Genomic DNA, 17802 nt, shown 5'->3' with positions numbered 1-17802 from the left:
AGTATCTTCCCCTGTCTGTGTTCTAGACTCTCTTTTGTCCCCTCTGTCTCCATCTGTCAATGTCTCTATGTTGCAGCCTTGCTCACCTCTTAGCCTTTGGCTCCTGGAAGACTCCCTGCCACCATTGGAGACCTGAATCATAAAGACTGGCAGAGGGCATCTACCCAGGTGGGGGCTGTGGCTTTCAGGAGAGACCTTGTAACTCTGGCAGGGAGGCCCCATGAGAGACCCCTGGGGATTGTCCCACCCTTCACCGGTCCCCATGCCCTGTGGTCTTGTCACATGTCTGCTGGCTGTGTCTCTGGATCCAGACCCTAGGGTCCTCCTGCCTCTAATCTGGCATCTTCTGAGTGGAAACACTGGCCATCTCTCACTAGGCATTGACCCTTAGCCTCCTCTCCCAGGCAGTAGACCCAAGCCCAGACCACATTTTGGCCTTACTAGTCTTAACTGGGAGATGACTGCCCACACGGCCACATGCCTCATCACTGGCCCAAGGCAGGGCAGCCCCTCCACCCCCAGTCCTCAGGACTCTGTACAGCCTCACCTCTTCTGTGAAAGCTTCTCCATACTCTGAGTCCTCACCCAACCCCCTTCTTTGAACTCTTAGAGCCTTGCCCTTTTCTGTTCTAGGTACCATTCGCACTCCTCATCTTAGTCTGGAGTGATATACTTCACAAATCAATGTTTGCATGGTATGGTGATAAAGATGGCATTCTTTATAGTCAACAAATCCTAGGTCTGCTGAGGGTCTAAGGCAAATGACTTCACCTTTCTGGGCCTCAGTTTCCGCATCTGTAAAATGGGATAAATAGTAACCTTTCTTATGGGGCTAGTTGTCAGCATTCGATGGGTTATCACATCAAGTGCCTAGCTGAGAGTCTGCCTCATGCTAAGTGATCAATAAGTGGCCGTATTGCTATTATTTGGGGAGGCAGAGATTCAGACAGCTTGCCTGAAGTGTGCCCCACCACTTGCCAGCTTTGGGATCCTAGGCAAACTTCTCAAACGTCATAAGCGTCGGTTTCCTCGTCTGTGAAATTGCCCCTCATCTGGGACTAATCATGTCTGTTTTTAAAGATGAGGACACTAAGGCATACAGAGGTTGAGAGACTTGCCCCGGATTTCACAGCTAGCAGGTGTCAAGTGCAGCATACGAAGGCTCTGGAGCCTGCTTGCTTGACCAATACCGCAGAAGGGTGCGAGTGGCAGACAGAGGTCCCGCCATGAGGAAGCGGAGAGCAAGGAGCTGTCATTGCTGCTGGGGGAGGTGGGGGGATGGGAGAGCTTTCAATGGAAAGTGAAAACTGCTCTGGTCCTGGAAAGATAGTGTGTGTGGCTAAGCTGAGACTGAGGTTAGAGAGTCATCTCAGATGGTTGCACAACGGTGTGAATGTGCGTAACGCCACAGAACTGTACCCTTCAAAGTGGCTGAAGTGGCGATGAGTTGGGTAATTAATTAAAAATAAAAATTTAACTTATAATTTGTTAAAAATAATTGACTATAGTGATATGTAGCCTCTGTGAACATGCAGGAAATAGAGATCATCAAGAACGGGATAAGTCAAATTATCTATTATTCCACCGTTCGGTTGTAAATAATGTCATTTTATTGTATTTATTTTTTTTAAAGATTTTATTTATTTATTTGAGAGAGAGAGAGAGACAGCATGAGCAGGGGGAGGGGTAGAGGAAAAGAAGACTCCCCGCTGAGCAGGGAGCCCGATGTGGGGCTCAATCCCAGGACCCCGAGATCATGACCTGAGCCAAAGTCAGAGGCTTAACCAACCGAGCCACCCAGGCGCCCCCATAAATAATGTTGTTTTTAAAGGATAACTCTCCAGAATTGTTTTTCTATATGTGTCTCAATTGTTATTTCCTCAAGATGAGAGCTTATTATATTTCTATACATGTAGTTTTAGAACTTAACTTTTTCTATTCACTATGTTATACAATTTACATGTCATTAAATTAAAAGACAGACAGAGAGAAAGAAAGTAAGTCAGCCCAGGTGGGGGGACTGGCATAAGCAAACGCATGGGGGAAAGATAATGCAAAGCGAGTCTGGAAAAAGTGAGGAGTCCAGAGTAGCAGGAATGCAAATTACAAAGAGGGGTGTAGTGAGAATAAAACCCGGATTGATGGTTGGAACTTGAGAATAGAGGCCCTGAAAGGAAAAAAAAATGATTTATGCCAGAAGATATGGGCTAAAGGAAGATACTATACCTTATCAGAAAACTTAGCTGAGGTTCCTGGTAGCCAAGGCAAAAAGAGAAACACAAAGGAAAAGAGCTTCAGATGTTACACAGGGTTAAAGAAGCATATGCTCTGGAGCCTGACTCAAGTTTGAGTCCTGCCTCTGCCGTGTATTAGTTATGTTGCTTTGGCCAATTAGTTAACCTCTTTGTGATTCAGTTCCTCTATTTATAAAACAGGACAAATGATAGCGCCTACTTCATACGGTCGTTATGAGAATGAAATGAGCGAATACATGTAAAACACTTAGAACAGAGCCTGACACATTGTAGACTCCCAATAAAAGTTAGACATCATTGTTATCAATACGTTTTCCTGGCTGAATTATAAGATGAATTTATCTTGAGGTTTCCTTCTGCAAAGAGCTCAGAGCAACACAGGAGATAGCATTCTCAATAAAAATGTGATGGTAACCATGGCTGTTCTCAGTAGGCCTGTGTCTGACATCTCCTGGAAAGAAGCCAAGGGCAAGCAAGGGGCTCTAAGAGAGAGCCGGTGCCCCCGTCCCATCCGGGCCCCGAGCTTCCCCACTGCTTGACGTGCTCCAGGAACGCCCTTGGAAAATGCCGAGAAAGGATTTGCACCCCCTTCCTGCGTGCCCTCTCCCTCCCTTCGGCTCATCCTCTCAGCCTGGCTTGCTGCCAGAGTCGTTTCCTGTTTCCTGAGCATTTATCTCCTGCACATTCATGCTTTTTTTTCTCGTATCATCCCTCTGCCTGTAATACTTCTTCCTTCCAGAATCCTCTAGGCAAACTCCTACATGTCCTTCGAAACTCACTTCCATTCCCTGGCACTCCCTGACTCTCCAAAGCTCTCCTCTGCTCCTGGAGGACTCTGCACCGGCCTCTCTTCTGGGCTGCGTGATGGTGATGATGGTGGTCATGATGGCAATGCAGGTGGTGGTGGTGACGATGCTGTTACCTTCACTGACCTCTTCGAATGTGCTCAGCGCTCTGCTAAGTGCTTTGCAAGCATTGCTTCAATTAATTTTTACAACCACCCTATAAGGAAGTTGCTATTTGCACCCCCATTTTATAGAAAAGGACACTAAGCACAGAATGGCTACATAAGTTGCTCAAGCCATGCACGGAGCAGCCCAAGAGCTCGGATTCATACATGGGGAATGTCCGGAACCAGCACCCACAATCATGATGCCAAACCGCTTCTCTGTATTATTATTTCTATTTTTATTGTTATGAGCGATACTCATTGATGACGGGTCTGTTTCCTTTGTGCTTGCGTCCTCGCCGCCTGGGACCACACCTGACACCCAGTGAGCATCGAAGAAATATCTTATGCAGTTGAGTCTGGCAGTTGCCTTCAGCTGAAAGGCGTCAAGCCTCATTTTAAAGGCCTCTTCCTCCCTCCTGGACCTCCCAACCATCTCACCCAGTCCCCTTAGGGCTTTATGTTTCTCCAGGGGCACTTTTGGTACACATGCTGAGAATTCTTCCAGAGTTCCCACCAGCAGCTGCCGTAGGGTGAAGCCCTACTGTGTGCTGATCAGCACGTTGGGGACTTCAATACCTTATTCCATTCAAGCCGCACACAGTTTAATGAGGTGGGCGTAGCTGGCCCCACTGCACAGAAAAGGGAGCCAAAGTTCCAAGCTGGGAAGGGACCATGCTGGGGTTTGAGGCCATCACCCTCTGCCTCCACAAGCCCTTTGTTCTTCCTTCCACATTTCCTTACAGAGCCTCCTGCAACCCTGAATTTCCTGCTCCCAAGTCCTCAGCAGGGACCTTGGCACACAGTAGGCTTGCAATAAATATTTGCTGAATCGAAATGAACCGAATTAGGGTGTGGGTGGTCCAAGAAAAATGTGCCACGACTCAGGCATTTCAAGTGAAATGCATAGTTTCCAAACCCAAGCATGGAGGAGCCCGCTATTTTTGGATGGCCTTGCACAAATGTTGTGTGGGCTTCCTTTTTGCTACTAAATGTCACTGCATTAGTTTCCTAGTTTCATTCTCCTGCCTGGGCTGGGGAGGATTATGCAACCAGAGCCTAGGAATGAGTCATCCCTGGCTCAGCTGCCAAACTGTCCACAATTGCCATGATATGGTACAGTCTTTTTTTTTTTTTTTCCAGGCTATTTGTGGGTGGTTTTGTTTAACTTTTACAGTCTTTCTTTCTTTCCTTCTAATTTTGCTTCTCCTTGTCTTTTTCTTTGAAGGGATGGGCTAGGGGTACGGAAGGCCTTTAAAACTGGGGCCACTCTGTATTTGCAAGTCCGTCTACCCTCTATGAAATCCACACAGGGAGGAAAACCCTTCTGGTGATGATATTGTGAGGGGCTGACCTGCAAAGGAAAGTGGACGGATCTCTTTGGGGTGGATGGGGGTTTCCCTCCACTGGACTAGCTGCTGCCACCCACCACCCCAACCCCGGCCTGCTGGGAAACTAGCAGAATTGGCCTTCAGGACCCCATACTGTGGCTGTGCCCTTCACACTCCTTACACGGACCTGTTTCCTGGATTTGTGGTGGCTGGCTGTTTACTTACAGCACGACCCAGCCGCCTTGAGCCAGGGCAGCCCTGGGGCCAGCCCCCAGCCCTCACGGAAGGAGGAGGCTGACCCAGCTGCAGGGGTGGCCGCTGTGGGCCACACCGGAGCGCAAGGCCCAGCGCTCAAGGTGACTGATAGGTATGTAGCACTGTGTGCCAGATACAGTGCTGGGCAGCCCTGCAGAAAGGGCAAGCTGATGTCCAGCTGTCTGAGTGCTTCCGTATACCGGCTAACCGGGCTGTGAACCAAGGCAGGGTTGGACCCGTAGGTGAAACAGCAGATGCACAGGTGGGGGTAGGGAGGTGGAAACAGAAGCTGGCACTGGTCCCTTCCTAGATGAATACCACCTACCAGCAATGCTCAACCCAGTGTTCAAATAGGGGACTGTCAGGCTCCAGGGAGTGGCGTTTAGGAGGAATCATTAGGAGCTTCTTAATAAGGTACTATGTCCCTTGCCATATGTGCAATACTTGATCATCTCCAGAGCACTTTCTGCCCAGGCTCTCAAACGATGCTGCAGAACAGGTGCCCAGCAGTCCCAGGAGGACAAACCAGGCCTGTGGGCCCCTTCCCTGCTCTCTCAGGCAGAGGACGGCGTGTTTGGAAACCACACAGGAGAGTGGAAAGAGCCCTGGATGGGAAGGGAGAGGAGTGGGGCTTCGAGGCCCGGCAGCCCCTGCCGTGTGCCTGTGAGCAACTCTCTTCACCTCGAAACCTCAGTTTCCCCACTTTCAAGACATGGATAATAATACAACTGAGAAATAAGCCGACAGTGGTTTTATAAAATTTGTGCTGTCATTCTTCTAACACTCTCCAATGGCTTCTCATCCGAATTAGAGAAAAATCCAGAGGGCGAGCACTGACTCAGGAGGCCCAGCGTGACCTGTCCCACTGCTCTGACCTGATCTCCCACCCCTGCCCTTTTCCACCCTGGTTTTCCAAACACCACAGGCTCATCCCCACCTCAGGGCCTTTGCACTGGCTATCTGCTTTGCCCCCCCCACACACACACACCTCTCAAGTTTTTGTTCGAACATTAGCATTTCAATGAGGCCTTCCAAGAACTCCCTAAAATGGTATCAACTCTTCCCCCCTCCACACACACACTGCCTTCTCTCTCCACTAAAATATTAGCTCTAGGAAGGCAGGACTTTTTCTGTTTCATTCTCTTTTGTAACCCCAGGGCCTAGAATAATGTCTGGGCCATATAGTAGGTGCTCAATAAATATTCCCTGAATGAATGAAGCCGGAAACGAATACAGAGATCTTTAGTACTATTATCCTAGAGCCAAAGACTCAGGCCCAGTTTTATCCTGACCCCCCTAAGCCCAAGGCTTTGGGCCCTTTGAAGCCATGATCTCACAGAAGAAGCTACCTCCTCTTCTCTCTCCCAGCTCTTCTGAGAGCCCAGTTTGATAAGAGCATCAGTTCATCACGCAGTGGATGATTGCATCTTGAATATCGCGCTAATGGCTTGCTAGTGAGAAAATGGGCACTTAGCCTGTCATCAGAATCAAATGGAGTGAGAGAAGCTTCTTCAAATGCCCAATTTCCTAAAGAGAGGAACAGTCAGTTTGCAAGAAATAGGCCAGTCTGTTATGACCAGCAGGGGTGGCAAGCCCAGTCCCCCTCCTGCCTGTCGACCGAAAGGAGGAACAGGTTTGCAGCAAGACTATGTCTCGCTCCTTAGACTTGACTGCCAAGCAGTTTGGAGCTGCAGCCGGCTGGGAGAATGCTGTTGACCCCTCCGACCGCAAATCCCAGGCGTCAGTTCCTCTGGGATCCTTTTTAAAGCTGACGGTTCCCTGAGTGATAGCGCTTCTTAATCTCTTCCTTTTGAAGACAGGATCTTTTTTCCTTACAAGGAAAGGCTAGCTAATTCTCCCAGGAAAGTGTTGTTTTCCTTTGGAACAAATGATTGTATTATATTATAGGTGATTATATTTTTGTAACCGATATACTTTACCGCAATGGGTTTTTTTCTAGATAGGAAAGGTAAGCTGGATATATTTATAATCCCTAAATTTTAAAATGCTTCCTCGCTCTTTTCATTCCCACAAACTTCCACCACTCCTGCTTTTGTTGGGTGTTTTGAAGAGTCCAGGTATAGGTCAGGTATACCTGAAAGCTAGAAAAATAGAAATGTTCCTCTCCCCAGTGTTTACTGTGCCCTCGCTGAACAGAAAGCCAACTGAGGCCCTTCAGGCAGCCAATATCAATACTGGGGTGAGCTGAGGCCAGAGTGCCAGCCAGAGAGTGGGCAGAGAGCCCAGAGTTGGTCCTCTAGCAAAAGCTGAGTTGGACCAGCCTGGGACTCTGCCAGGAAGGGGGCCACCAGCTTCAGGATCTGAGTCAGGAGAGGCTGACCAGGAAGCAAGCCCAGGAAAGTGAGCCCCTAACTTCATCCAGGTGGAAGGTCCAAGCTCCTTGTCCCTGGGGGTCGCAGAGGCACAGCTCAACAACCTTAAAATCGGCAAGCAGAACCCAGGGAGGGCACTGCGCATCTCTCAGATGCCCAGCCCCCATGGTGACACAGAGCCTCCTGATTCTGACGTCACTTGTAAAAACAAGATATAAATGTTACTACTGTATACCTGAGTGAATCGGTATCCGTGCTACTTTGAAAAGCAGCACAGTTAGGGCCATATCAGTAATAATAATACTTCCTGGAGTGTTTTATTGTGTAACAAGCATGGCTCCAAGTGCTTTACATAAATGAGATCACTTGTTCTTAAAAAAAAAAATCATACCCATTTTAAAGTTAAGAAAACTGAGGCAGATGAAAACAGGTGAGCTGCTTCGGGTGGAGCTGGACTATGAAGCCAAGCACTGTGACTTCATAGTAAGGTTTCTCAACCCTGGCCCTTTTGACTTGTGAGGACAGATAATTCAGACAATTCCTTGTTGGGGTGCTGTCCTGTGCATTCTGGAATGTTCAGCAGCATCCCTAACCTCAACTCACCAGATGTCAGTGGTGCCCCCTCACCCCACCCTGGCTGTGACGATTCACAGTGTCTTCCATTCACTGCTGAGCCCTGCCTAACGGAGCGAGACTGGACGGTGTCGGCTGTGTTATAGGAGAGGCGTCCAGGAGGGAGTCTCACGGGGGCTGCTCGCATCACACCTCCCAAGGGGATCCTCACAAGAGTCCTTGGCTTTTAGTTTTAAAAATCCCATTTATCAGGTCATCTATAATCAGTGGGACCCATGGAAACAAACTCGCCCCAAGGCAGCCTGTGGGCCCGTTTGGTAAAGCCAATTCTTGCTCATGTAATGTGGGGCAGGGGTGGCGAGGGGGTATCTGGCTGGCTGGCCACACAGGACTTTCATGTGGACAGGTGACCAATTGTAGAGCGCCAGAGAGCGTGGACGAGGGGCCAGATTTCTTTGTTGCGTTCTGGTCTTGAGTCTCGGCTCTTTCCTAGTGTTTCTCTGTGAAATCTAGCATGAGGGACTTGCCTTTTCCTGCCTTGTGAGGCCGGTGAGTCTGGCCGTGGCTTTGGCCCAAGTAGAGCAGGACCGTTTGTCCCTACTTCTAACATATTCTTCCTACCACATGCTGCCCTGTGAGGAATGTGTGCCCCCTGTAGGCCTCCCCTCCCTGAGAAAGAATCCACTCCCTCAAACTCCATCTTACTGTTTGAAAACTGAGGCTGAGTGGCAGGTGGTAGCTTTTAGTAACAGAACAAGGACAAAATTCCAGGTCTCTGGGTCGCACCCCCCCCCAACTCCTCTTGGTGGCTCTTCTTGGAATATTGAAGAAAAGCCCAGAAGCAGACCTTTAAGGATCAAGGCACACATATTTATTGAGGTCCTACCACGTGCAGGGCCCCCAGAGCCATGCTGGGAGGTGTGATTCACAAACTCTGACCTCCGGGAGATTACAGACTGGTTGGGGGTGAGGGGGGGGGAGCCAGAAGCTAAGCAATTATCTACAAATGAAATGAGAGGAGGAAGGAGAGAAGGAGGGAGGTGCCACCAGGTGTTGACAAAAAGGTTCCCGATCAGAGTCCAGGGAGCTCCAAATCCAAACCTAGCTTCCGTGCTTTGCAACACCGGTGGAAGGACAGGGTCCAGGAAAAGGCGATGACCCCCTATGAGCCCTGCTGATCTGAAAGGCCCACGGCTGTCCAGGGGCAAGCCAGCTGGCTGGGCCGGAAGCTCTGACTGAACTCTGAACTTGAGAAGGAGACTGGCGGTTTTGCTGTCAAGGTAAAGACAGGGTTGGAGCTGCGGGAGCCAGGGAGGTGGTGCAGGGAGGGTGTGTGGAGGGGGGAGCAGCCCCGAGGAGAGGGAAGCTGCAGGGTGGCAGGGAAGAAGCAGCTGGAGAGGAAGGAGGAAAGCCTGCGTGTCCTGCCATGAGGATGGAGGAGGACCACCAGCCCTTAGGAACAAGGGGGTGCTCAGGGCCCTCGCCAGAGTAAGTCAGTAGCAAAAGCCAGAATACTGTGGGTGGAGAGGTGAGTGGGAGATGAGTACAGACTCCACTTTGAGGAGCTTCGGCATGGAAGAGAGGAGACAGGGCTGGAGCTCGAGGGAAAGGCACACTCTCACTTTCAGGTTGCTGGCATGTTGACCATCAGAGGAACTGGAAGGTGGGGGAAGCCCCAAGACGGTTCCCCACAGAGCTGCCAGAGACTGCTTCCTCCCGCCTCTAACTGCACTTCCTCTGCTGCCACGGCTGCCATCTGCACACCGCTGGGTGTGGGCACCTCTCAGCCTGCCTACTAATGCCCAGGGAGGACGACGGGCCACCAACGAAAGCTGCCCTGGGGTTCTCGGTGCACGGGAGGGAGTTCAGATTCAAAGCTCTGTGGGCTCTGAAACCTTTCCGCCAGCCCCTAGTCTGAGGCATCTCAAATCTTCCCACCGAAGAACCCCTACTGGCACGTGGGAAAGAGCTCATACCCCAGGGATCAGGGGTCCAAGGGAGTACGGGGCAGCCACCGTAAGCCCGGGGTCTCTCTGAGGACTCCTGTTTTAGCTTTGAGATTCATGCAATTTTGCTTGCTACTCTGTGAGGGGCTTGTGTGTTCTGGACTTTAAAAGTGACATTCCAAATTGCTTACCTTTCATGTAAAACTGCCTTTCAAGGAAGATGTGCCTGCCTTGTCCCATGGCACTCCAGCCGGAGCAGGGGGCTGACCCCTCGGCCTCCATCCCCCCACATCTGCACCACCTATGCGTGCAAACACACACACACACACACACACACACACACACACACACACACACCTTACAGTGGAGGAGACGGAGGCTCAGAGAGAGGAGGTCACATGCCCAAGGTCACAGAGCAAGTGCAAAAACTAGAATTTACATCCATGGACTCCCTATTCAGTGCTCCTCCTACCCAACTCTGTCGCCGAGGGAATCGGGGGATCTTAGATTTCACACTTGATTTTGGCAGATGAAATGAGAAATGGGCAGCAGGAAGTTAAGGTAGAAAATAAGTCATTTAATTATCTGGGCCCCACAACTAGGGTCTGATGCTTTTAAGACTTGACACTAGTGTTAGAATTAACAGCCACATTCCAGGGAGGGTTTAACAGACCTTAAGAAGTCCTTTAGGCTCCAAATTATCTTCTCTATTCTAGTGTTAAAAACTGTGAAAGCCACCTTTCAGTTAAGCATGTCCTTTTCCCCCTAGATCATTATTATGGGCTGAATACGTACTCCCCAAATTCATATGTTGAAGTACTGACCCTCAGTACCTCAGAATGTGACCTTATTTGGAGATGGGGTCTTGGCAGAAGTAAACAAGCTAAAAAGGAGGTCATGGGCAGGGCGGGGGAGCTAATCCAATGTGACTGGTATCCCGATAGGAAGAGATTCGGACACAGAGATACACAAGGGGGAAGACCAGGTGAAGAAGTACAGGGAGGAGGCAGCCGTCTATAAGCCAAGCAGAGAGGCCTGGCACAGATCCTTTCCTCCAGCCCTTAGACCACCTTGACCTCGGACTTCCCACCTCTATTATCCGTGGGATAATACATTTCTGTGGTTTAAGCCACTAGGAAACTAATATGATCAGGCTTGTGACCCCTCTGGAGGAACATGGCCAGATTCCTTTAGCAGAAAAAGTATCATCTCTTAGCAAGGGGAGCTTCTGTTTTTGAGCTCAACTTTTTCTAGATGCCTCACACATGGCATCTCATTTCCTCTTCACTGGAGAGATAATAACAACAAAAACCATAGCTCATCTTCAGGGAATCTTTACTATGTATTAGGTGGTCGTTGATGCTCTGAATACCCCCTGAATACCCCTACCAGGAGGTCTGAGGCATTACTGTTTCCATTTTATAGATGAGGACATTGAGTCCCTCTGAGGTCAAGTGTCTAGCCTAAGGCACTCAGCTAACAGTAAGTGGGTAATCAGAATTAAAATCCACTTTCCACCCACCTTTCTCTATACTTTCAAGGTGAATGAGCTTCCCCAGGGCTCTCCTCCTGAGCGGATAGAGGGGGGTTGCCCCTGGAGTGAAGCTGGTTAAGGCGGGAAGAGGAGAGAGCAGCCCCCTACGCGCCTGAAACCCTGCACCTCTGACCTCCGGGCAACCCTCCCTCATCCCCCCTGCAAGTCCACTGGGCTTGGCCACAGTCGGGGCTGACGTCAGCGGGCTGGAAATTCCTCTGCCCAGTGATCAAGGCTTGCAGAACAAAAGCTCCCACCGCAGGAAAAAACTTCCTGCTCAGCCCCTAGCGAGAGGCTCGGGTTTCAACCACACAGCCGGTGAAGTCATCGGTCGCGGGCCAGCGGCAGAGGGGCTCCCGAGGGCACGGAGCAGCTGGGCGGAAGGCCTCTGCTCTCTTCCCCTCCAGGCCACAGGGGCCGGCTCAGCGCGGGCCGAGATTCCCCTGTGGCGGGCGGGGCGAGGCTGAGGCCAGGCCTGGCCTTGTCAAAGCCCTTTCCCGTCTCTGACCTCAGCCTGGCCTCTCCTCAAGACTGTATCCACATCCATTTGCCAGTGGGGAAACTGAGCCCCAGAGAAGGAACGTCAGGGGCTCAAAGATATTTGGGTGGGAGGACTTGAACCTGGTCCTCAAATTCTTAAGAGGAGCTGAGCCCCTTTGGACACCAAGCAAAGGGGGAAAGCCTGGGTGGGAGAACATTCGCACATCGGTGCATTGGCGCCCTGGGAACATCAGACAGACGCTACGTGCGGGCCAGCCTGCAGGCCGCACGTGCCCCGCTAACTTACTGAAGTCTGCCCCACAAGGTAAAGGGAGGACGTGACTGGAACAAAAATGGACATAAAGCATCTGGAGACATAAAAGACATTGCCATTAACAATCGTGTTCCCTCAGAGTTCGCACACCTGCTAGGAACGTGCCTGCGAAGCCCAGAGCTCCATCTACACTCGCCAGCCCCTGCCCGCCACTTGCCATGAAATTTTGTTTCATGTTCACGACAGCTCCGCGAGGCTGTGGCGTGGATGCCAGGATCCACAAGCCCCCCTCTCTTTGGGACCTGGATCCCTCCCCTGGCCACAGTCCCTGAGGCCATGTCTGTACTGAGTGGCTCTGCCCCATGGTCACAGGTGATCGAATTAGGGGTGTGGGCAGATGACTCAATTCTCTTTCTTGAGAATTTAGAATTGGGATGTCCAATCAAGGGAGGATCGCAAGAGTAAGGTCTGGAAGTGGAGAGAGAGAGGAGAGAGGGAGAGAGAATGAATGAATAATGCAGCCGGTATGCTGAGGGCAGGATAGTGGGTGGTGGAGTTCTGGGCTGGCTGCTTTCCACTCCGGGGTCCCCACACTTGCCTACATCCTTAATAATAGTACATTCTGGTTTTGCCTAAGCTGGGTTGAGTGTGTCTCTGTCACTTTGCATCCAAGGACTCTCCTAAGTTCCACGATGGCAAGGACCGGTCTCATTCTCCAGTACATGCCCGGGACCTGGCACATAAAATGGGCTCAGTATGTATTTGTTGAATGAATGAGAAGTGGAGGTTCAGAGAAGTTAGCTGATCTGGACCCAAGTCACACAGGAAGTAACCGCTGGGATGTGAACTGGGTCTTCCAGCTTCAGAGCATGTGCTTTTCCTGTTAGACCACTGCCTTTACCGATTGTTATTCTTCTAGTAAAATCACAGGCAGTCAGACCTGGAGGGGATCTGCAAGGTTAGTGAGTCTGACTTTGTTTCACAGATAGGAAATTGGGGCCCAGGGAGGGGAAGTGGCAGATGTCTCTTGAATCCCATGCAACCCCCTTACCCCCGCGGAGCCTGCTGGGTTTTGGATCACTCAAGTACTTTCATACCTGCTGGTGAATAGCAGCCGCTGGAAACCCCCAGAGCCCCCTCTCTTCCAAGCCCCTCTCTTTGGGACCCCTGGGCCTCCTGTTACCCACAAGCAAAGCCCCGTAGGGTTTTCCGGGCCCGTGGTCATTAGTTGCGCTGCTCTACCTGTTAAATGCTGTGAATATCAGCGCTGTACCTCCCTAGTGTGATCCAAGGAGTTCGTGTCCCTGTCTCTCCCTTCAAGAGAGCTGTCCCCTCTGCCTCCCATCACAGCTGAAATCCCACCGTTCAGAGACCGTTCATGTCTCCATTCATCCTTTCATTCCACAAATATTTACTGATGCCCTTCTGTGCCAGGCTTCCAGTCCCCAGGAGCGCTCGTTCCCCACAACCCAAAATGCAAATACCCATGGGGAAGGAGGAAACTACAGTCCTTATGGTCCTCCCCATGGCACAGGGATGATATGGCAGCAGGCTGGGATTACCCGCTAGGCTGGCTAAGCCACCCGAAAAAGGCCAGTAGCGACAAGGGGACCAAAATGAGAAAGCAAGAGTGAGAGAGAAAATACAGAAATAAGCAGTTGTATCTGCAGCCTACCAGTAAGTTTTGTGGCCTATCAAAGCACCAACTTTTTAAAAAGATTTTATTTATTTTTTTAAGAGAGAGAGTGCACACATGAGTGGGGGGGGGGCAGAGGAAGAGGGAGAAGCAGATGCCCCGCTGATCAGGGAGCCCGATGTGGGACTCGATCCCAAGGTCCCCGGGATCGTGACCTGAGCGGAAGGCAGATGCTTCACTGACTGAGCCACCCAGGCGCCCCAAAACGCCAACTTTTATTTTATGGGTTGGTGATGTTATTTTGATTTCTTTATCTTGGAGGTAGGCAACATCGTGAGCATCAGGGCTTGGGCCATCTGAGGAGCTGAATCTGGTCGCGCTGGCAGGTGACCGGGAACACATGCCACGACCTCAGATACAGGGTGAGTGCTTGAGTCGGGTTGAAGTTCTAGGAGTAGAAGTGCGGAATCTCAGACGTATTTAGGACTTCTACATGCCAGACTCTGTCCTATCTACTTTGTTGTGTGGCATCTCACCACACCTCAAACCAGATAAGCCATCGAGATTGTGTGTTTTTCCATGTTACAGACGGAGAAAGCTGAGATTCAGTACTGCTAAGTCATTTCACAAGATGACCTCACCTATCAGAACTGGAATTTGCACCCAGATCTGGCATGGGGTAAGTATCTGTTGAATGAATGATCTTTTGGCTCAAAGTCTAGGCCCTTCCTACCACATTGGAGAGAAAATGATGGGGAAGTCCCTTTCCCACCTCCAGTAATAACTAACATTTATATAGTACTTGCTATGTACTAAGCACTGTTCCAAGCACTTCGTCTGTCTGTCTATCTATCTATCTATCTATCTATCTATCTATCTATCTATCTATCTATCTAAAGCTTCATCTAAATCTCATTTGATAGACAAGGAACCCAAGGCACAGAGTTTAAGTCACTTGCTGTAGGTCTCAGAAGGGGCACATGGTAGAGCTAGCATTTCATCCGGCCGTCTGGCTCCCAGGTCCCTGCTCTGAACCTCCTTGAACTGTCCTGCCTGTTTCCCTCACCTCTACCAACACAATGTTTTGCTCTTTTATTTTGACCGGTTTGAGAAGCATGAGCTGATACCTTAAAGCTGGTTTGTTTGCATTTTTCTCATTTCTGGTGGAGTTATGTACTTTTTCACATTTTGATCTGCCATCTGTACTTCCTGTATAAACTGTCTGTTCATGTCTTTTGCTGCTTTCTGAGTGGAATCTGGGCACTGATTTTAGCTTTTTGTGAAAAAGCAAAATTTAATATATTTTCGATGTATCAGTGGTTTATTTTTTCCAGGCTGTTATTTTCCTCTTGTGATTGTCCTGTGTTTTATTCAACAAAAGTCTCCTATTCTTTAGCTTGAAAATCTTTTTAGTCTCTGGTGATGGATTCTTTTCCAATGTGATAAACACGGAATTGCAGATTCTTGGGGTTTTTAAATGGTTTTTCAGAGATACACAAAATCTCAGCTGCAATTTATTGTGGAAAATAGTAAAAGGTGTAACTCTTCTCTGTATTCATTATGGTTCTCTCCCAAACATTTATTATACAGTAATTCTTTTCCTCATTGTTGGATTCCTTGTAGTTTTGCTACTTAGTGGACTGATTTTGGATCATTCGATTGCTTCCACTGATTTTTCCCCATTGTTACCATATGGTTCAGATAATTGTCACTTTGTAATATGTTATGAAACCTGGTAGGGTAAAGTTACTATCATACTCTCTAAAAGGGAAGCTGTAGCCTTTTTAACTATTTAATCTGGTCACTGAACATCACTATTCATTTATCAAGTTCTTATAAGGTATCCCTTGGGAGCCTTAATTGGTTGTACATTAAAGCTATCTAAAATTCAAGGAGAAGTGTTGGCTTTGCTATTTGTAATCCTCTCGCCTGGAGTGGACAGGCTGTCCATTTATTTTCATCTTCCTTTATTTCTCTCAACAGGGTTCTAGAACCTTCTTTGAAGAAATCTTACGACTTGAGTAAACTGGTGTTCAAGTATTGACTGTTTGATGTTAAATGAAGCTAACGCCCTTTCCTGTGCACTTTCTATCTATGCAGCACTGGTCCATGGGCCAGAATGGGCACTCTTGGCACATGGGATGGTTTCATGACTTGGAAACTGGGGACTCTGGTTGGAATGTGGCAGCTGGATGGCTGCAAGCAGTGGGAGGAAGACTCCCTGGGCAATGGGGCTGGGAGTGGGCACACTGTTGCGGCCTAGGGAGTCCTGCAAGAGGAAGGCACCCACTGGGAAGTGAGACCACATGACTGTCACAGAGGGCCTGTGCAGGGGGTGGGGGTGGAGAGTAGGAGAACTGTCTGATCTTGGCCTTGAAGTTAGACTCTTGACCTTAGCTGCAGATGAGATGATTTACACGATCAGGGGCTCCTTCAGAGAGCCTGTGGCCTGCAAGGACGACATCCTCAGAATCACTCTTAAGCTCTTCCCCCAAACACCCTGCAGTATCTCAAAGTTTGTTTGAGGAGGAGGCAGGAGTCTGTAACTGCTCTTGAGTGCCTGGGATACATACCAAATCTTGTGCTTGAAACTCTGTTCTTGCTGTCTTGTGTAGTATTCACTGTAGCCTGATGAGGGAAGTGTCATTACATCCATTTTGAAAGGAGGAAGTCAAGGCTGCAAGAGGTTAAGGGCGAAGCCCAAAGGCACATAGCTACTAACTTGTAGACTTTCCAGCTGAACTCAGTGTTGCCTTCAAAATCCAGAGTCCTTCTATTCACCATCCCGTTGTTTTCACACGCAGCTGCGTCACTTGGGAAGGAGTGAAACACGAGCGAATCCCAAGTCTTGGCCAGGTCATTCACTCATGTGTCCACTTGTCCACTCATTCATCCCGTAAGCATTTGTCACGTGTCAGTTGTGCGGCCAATTCTCCCAGGTAAAGCCGTCCACTCTCCGGCTTCAACCAGCAGTGACTCTCACATCCGTCCTTCCCACCCAGACTTCTTTCTCACACTTCACACTTGCCGTGGGTGCATGTGGCAGGCTCTCTCACGTTCACATATCAGAAGAGCTGCCCATTTCTCCTTCATCTCCCACACCTGTTGTGTTCCTTCTCAGTGAACAAGGCCACCATCCCTACTCCCTCTTGTTCATTCCATATTTCCAATCATTCACCAAGGCTTACCGATTTTCTTCTAAAATATGGCTCAATGTGTGTCTTCCTCTGCCTCAGCAACCACCCCGTCGGGCTGAATCCTGCCCAGTTGGTGTGAGTCTGCCCCTTGGCTACCTTCCCCACAGCCTGACCTGATCTGGTATCCCTTGGGTGTTTCCAGGGGACCTTTCTGAGCCGTGGCTGGACACCTTCCGAAGCTGAGAACTACAAATTCAAATTGGACTTTTGGGACGCCTGGGTGCCTCAGTCAGTGAAGTATCAGCCTTCAGCTCAGGTCAGGATCCCAGGGTCCTGGGATCGAGTCCTACATCGGGCTCCCTGCTCAGCCGGGAGTCTGCTTCTCCCTCTGCCTGCCACTCCCCCTGCTTGTGCTCTGACAAATAAATAAATAAAATCTTTTTTAAAAAGCACAACAAATTGGACTTTTGTGTAGCCATGCCAATCCCTTCCAAGGGGAACTGGCCCACTATTGCCACCTGCTCAAAGGGCAACCGTGTTTTGGGCCCCACCAGCTGATTGAACCAGGGGTGGCCTTCTGGCTGACCGGCTAGCCAGCAACGCATGAGACGGCATGGGGTAGAAGAGACCTGTTAAGTCAAACAGATTCCCTTGAAAGAATGTGAGCGGAGAAATATTGAGAGAGTAGAGAAGTCAGCAGTGGAAACAGACTAAAAAGTCATGAAACAGAGCTGGTACTGGAGAAACCACTCTTTGGCTCTTGGGCAAGGCAGAGCATGCATTAGAAGAGGAAGCGGGTCAGCACAGAGAGGAGGACGGAGTAGCGCACTGCGCTCAGGAGCCATGAAAAGGAAGCTGGGTCTCATAAATGGGATTCTTGACACGGAATACGTTTAGCTTTAGGGAAAACGCTCCACATTGTCCTTATTTTCTTGTTTTGCTACAGACCAGCAAAGATCACAGTGGGATGTTGGGGGTCCCCCAGTCTGGCTCACATCAAACAAACTGTCTTTCAGACGAGGGGGCTCGAGAGAGAGGCGGCGGAAGTCTTGCAGAACTAGAGAAACAGCCTCAGATCTTCCCTCTGGGGAATCCAGAC

General features: G+C 49.6%; 1 long non-coding RNA gene across 1 annotated transcript; it reads left to right on the top strand.

Annotated features, from left to right (window-relative positions):
* The first annotated feature begins 8834 nt into the window (after positions 1 to 8834).
* LOC130541978 (uncharacterized) lies at positions 8835 to 17162 on the top strand. Its single transcript, XR_008956148.1, has 3 exons — positions 8835 to 8976; positions 14155 to 14245; positions 15550 to 17162. It is a non-coding gene; the product is annotated as an uncharacterized LOC130541978 (long non-coding RNA).
* Positions 17163 to 17802: the final 640 nt, after the last annotated feature.

Source organism: Ursus arctos, unplaced genomic scaffold, assembly GCF_023065955.2.
Source record: "Ursus arctos isolate Adak ecotype North America unplaced genomic scaffold, UrsArc2.0 scaffold_28, whole genome shotgun sequence".
Lineage (NCBI taxonomy): Eukaryota > Metazoa > Chordata > Mammalia > Carnivora > Ursidae > Ursus > Ursus arctos.
Note: the sequence above shows the minus strand (reverse complement) of the source record. Positions and strands in the feature narration are given on the sequence as shown.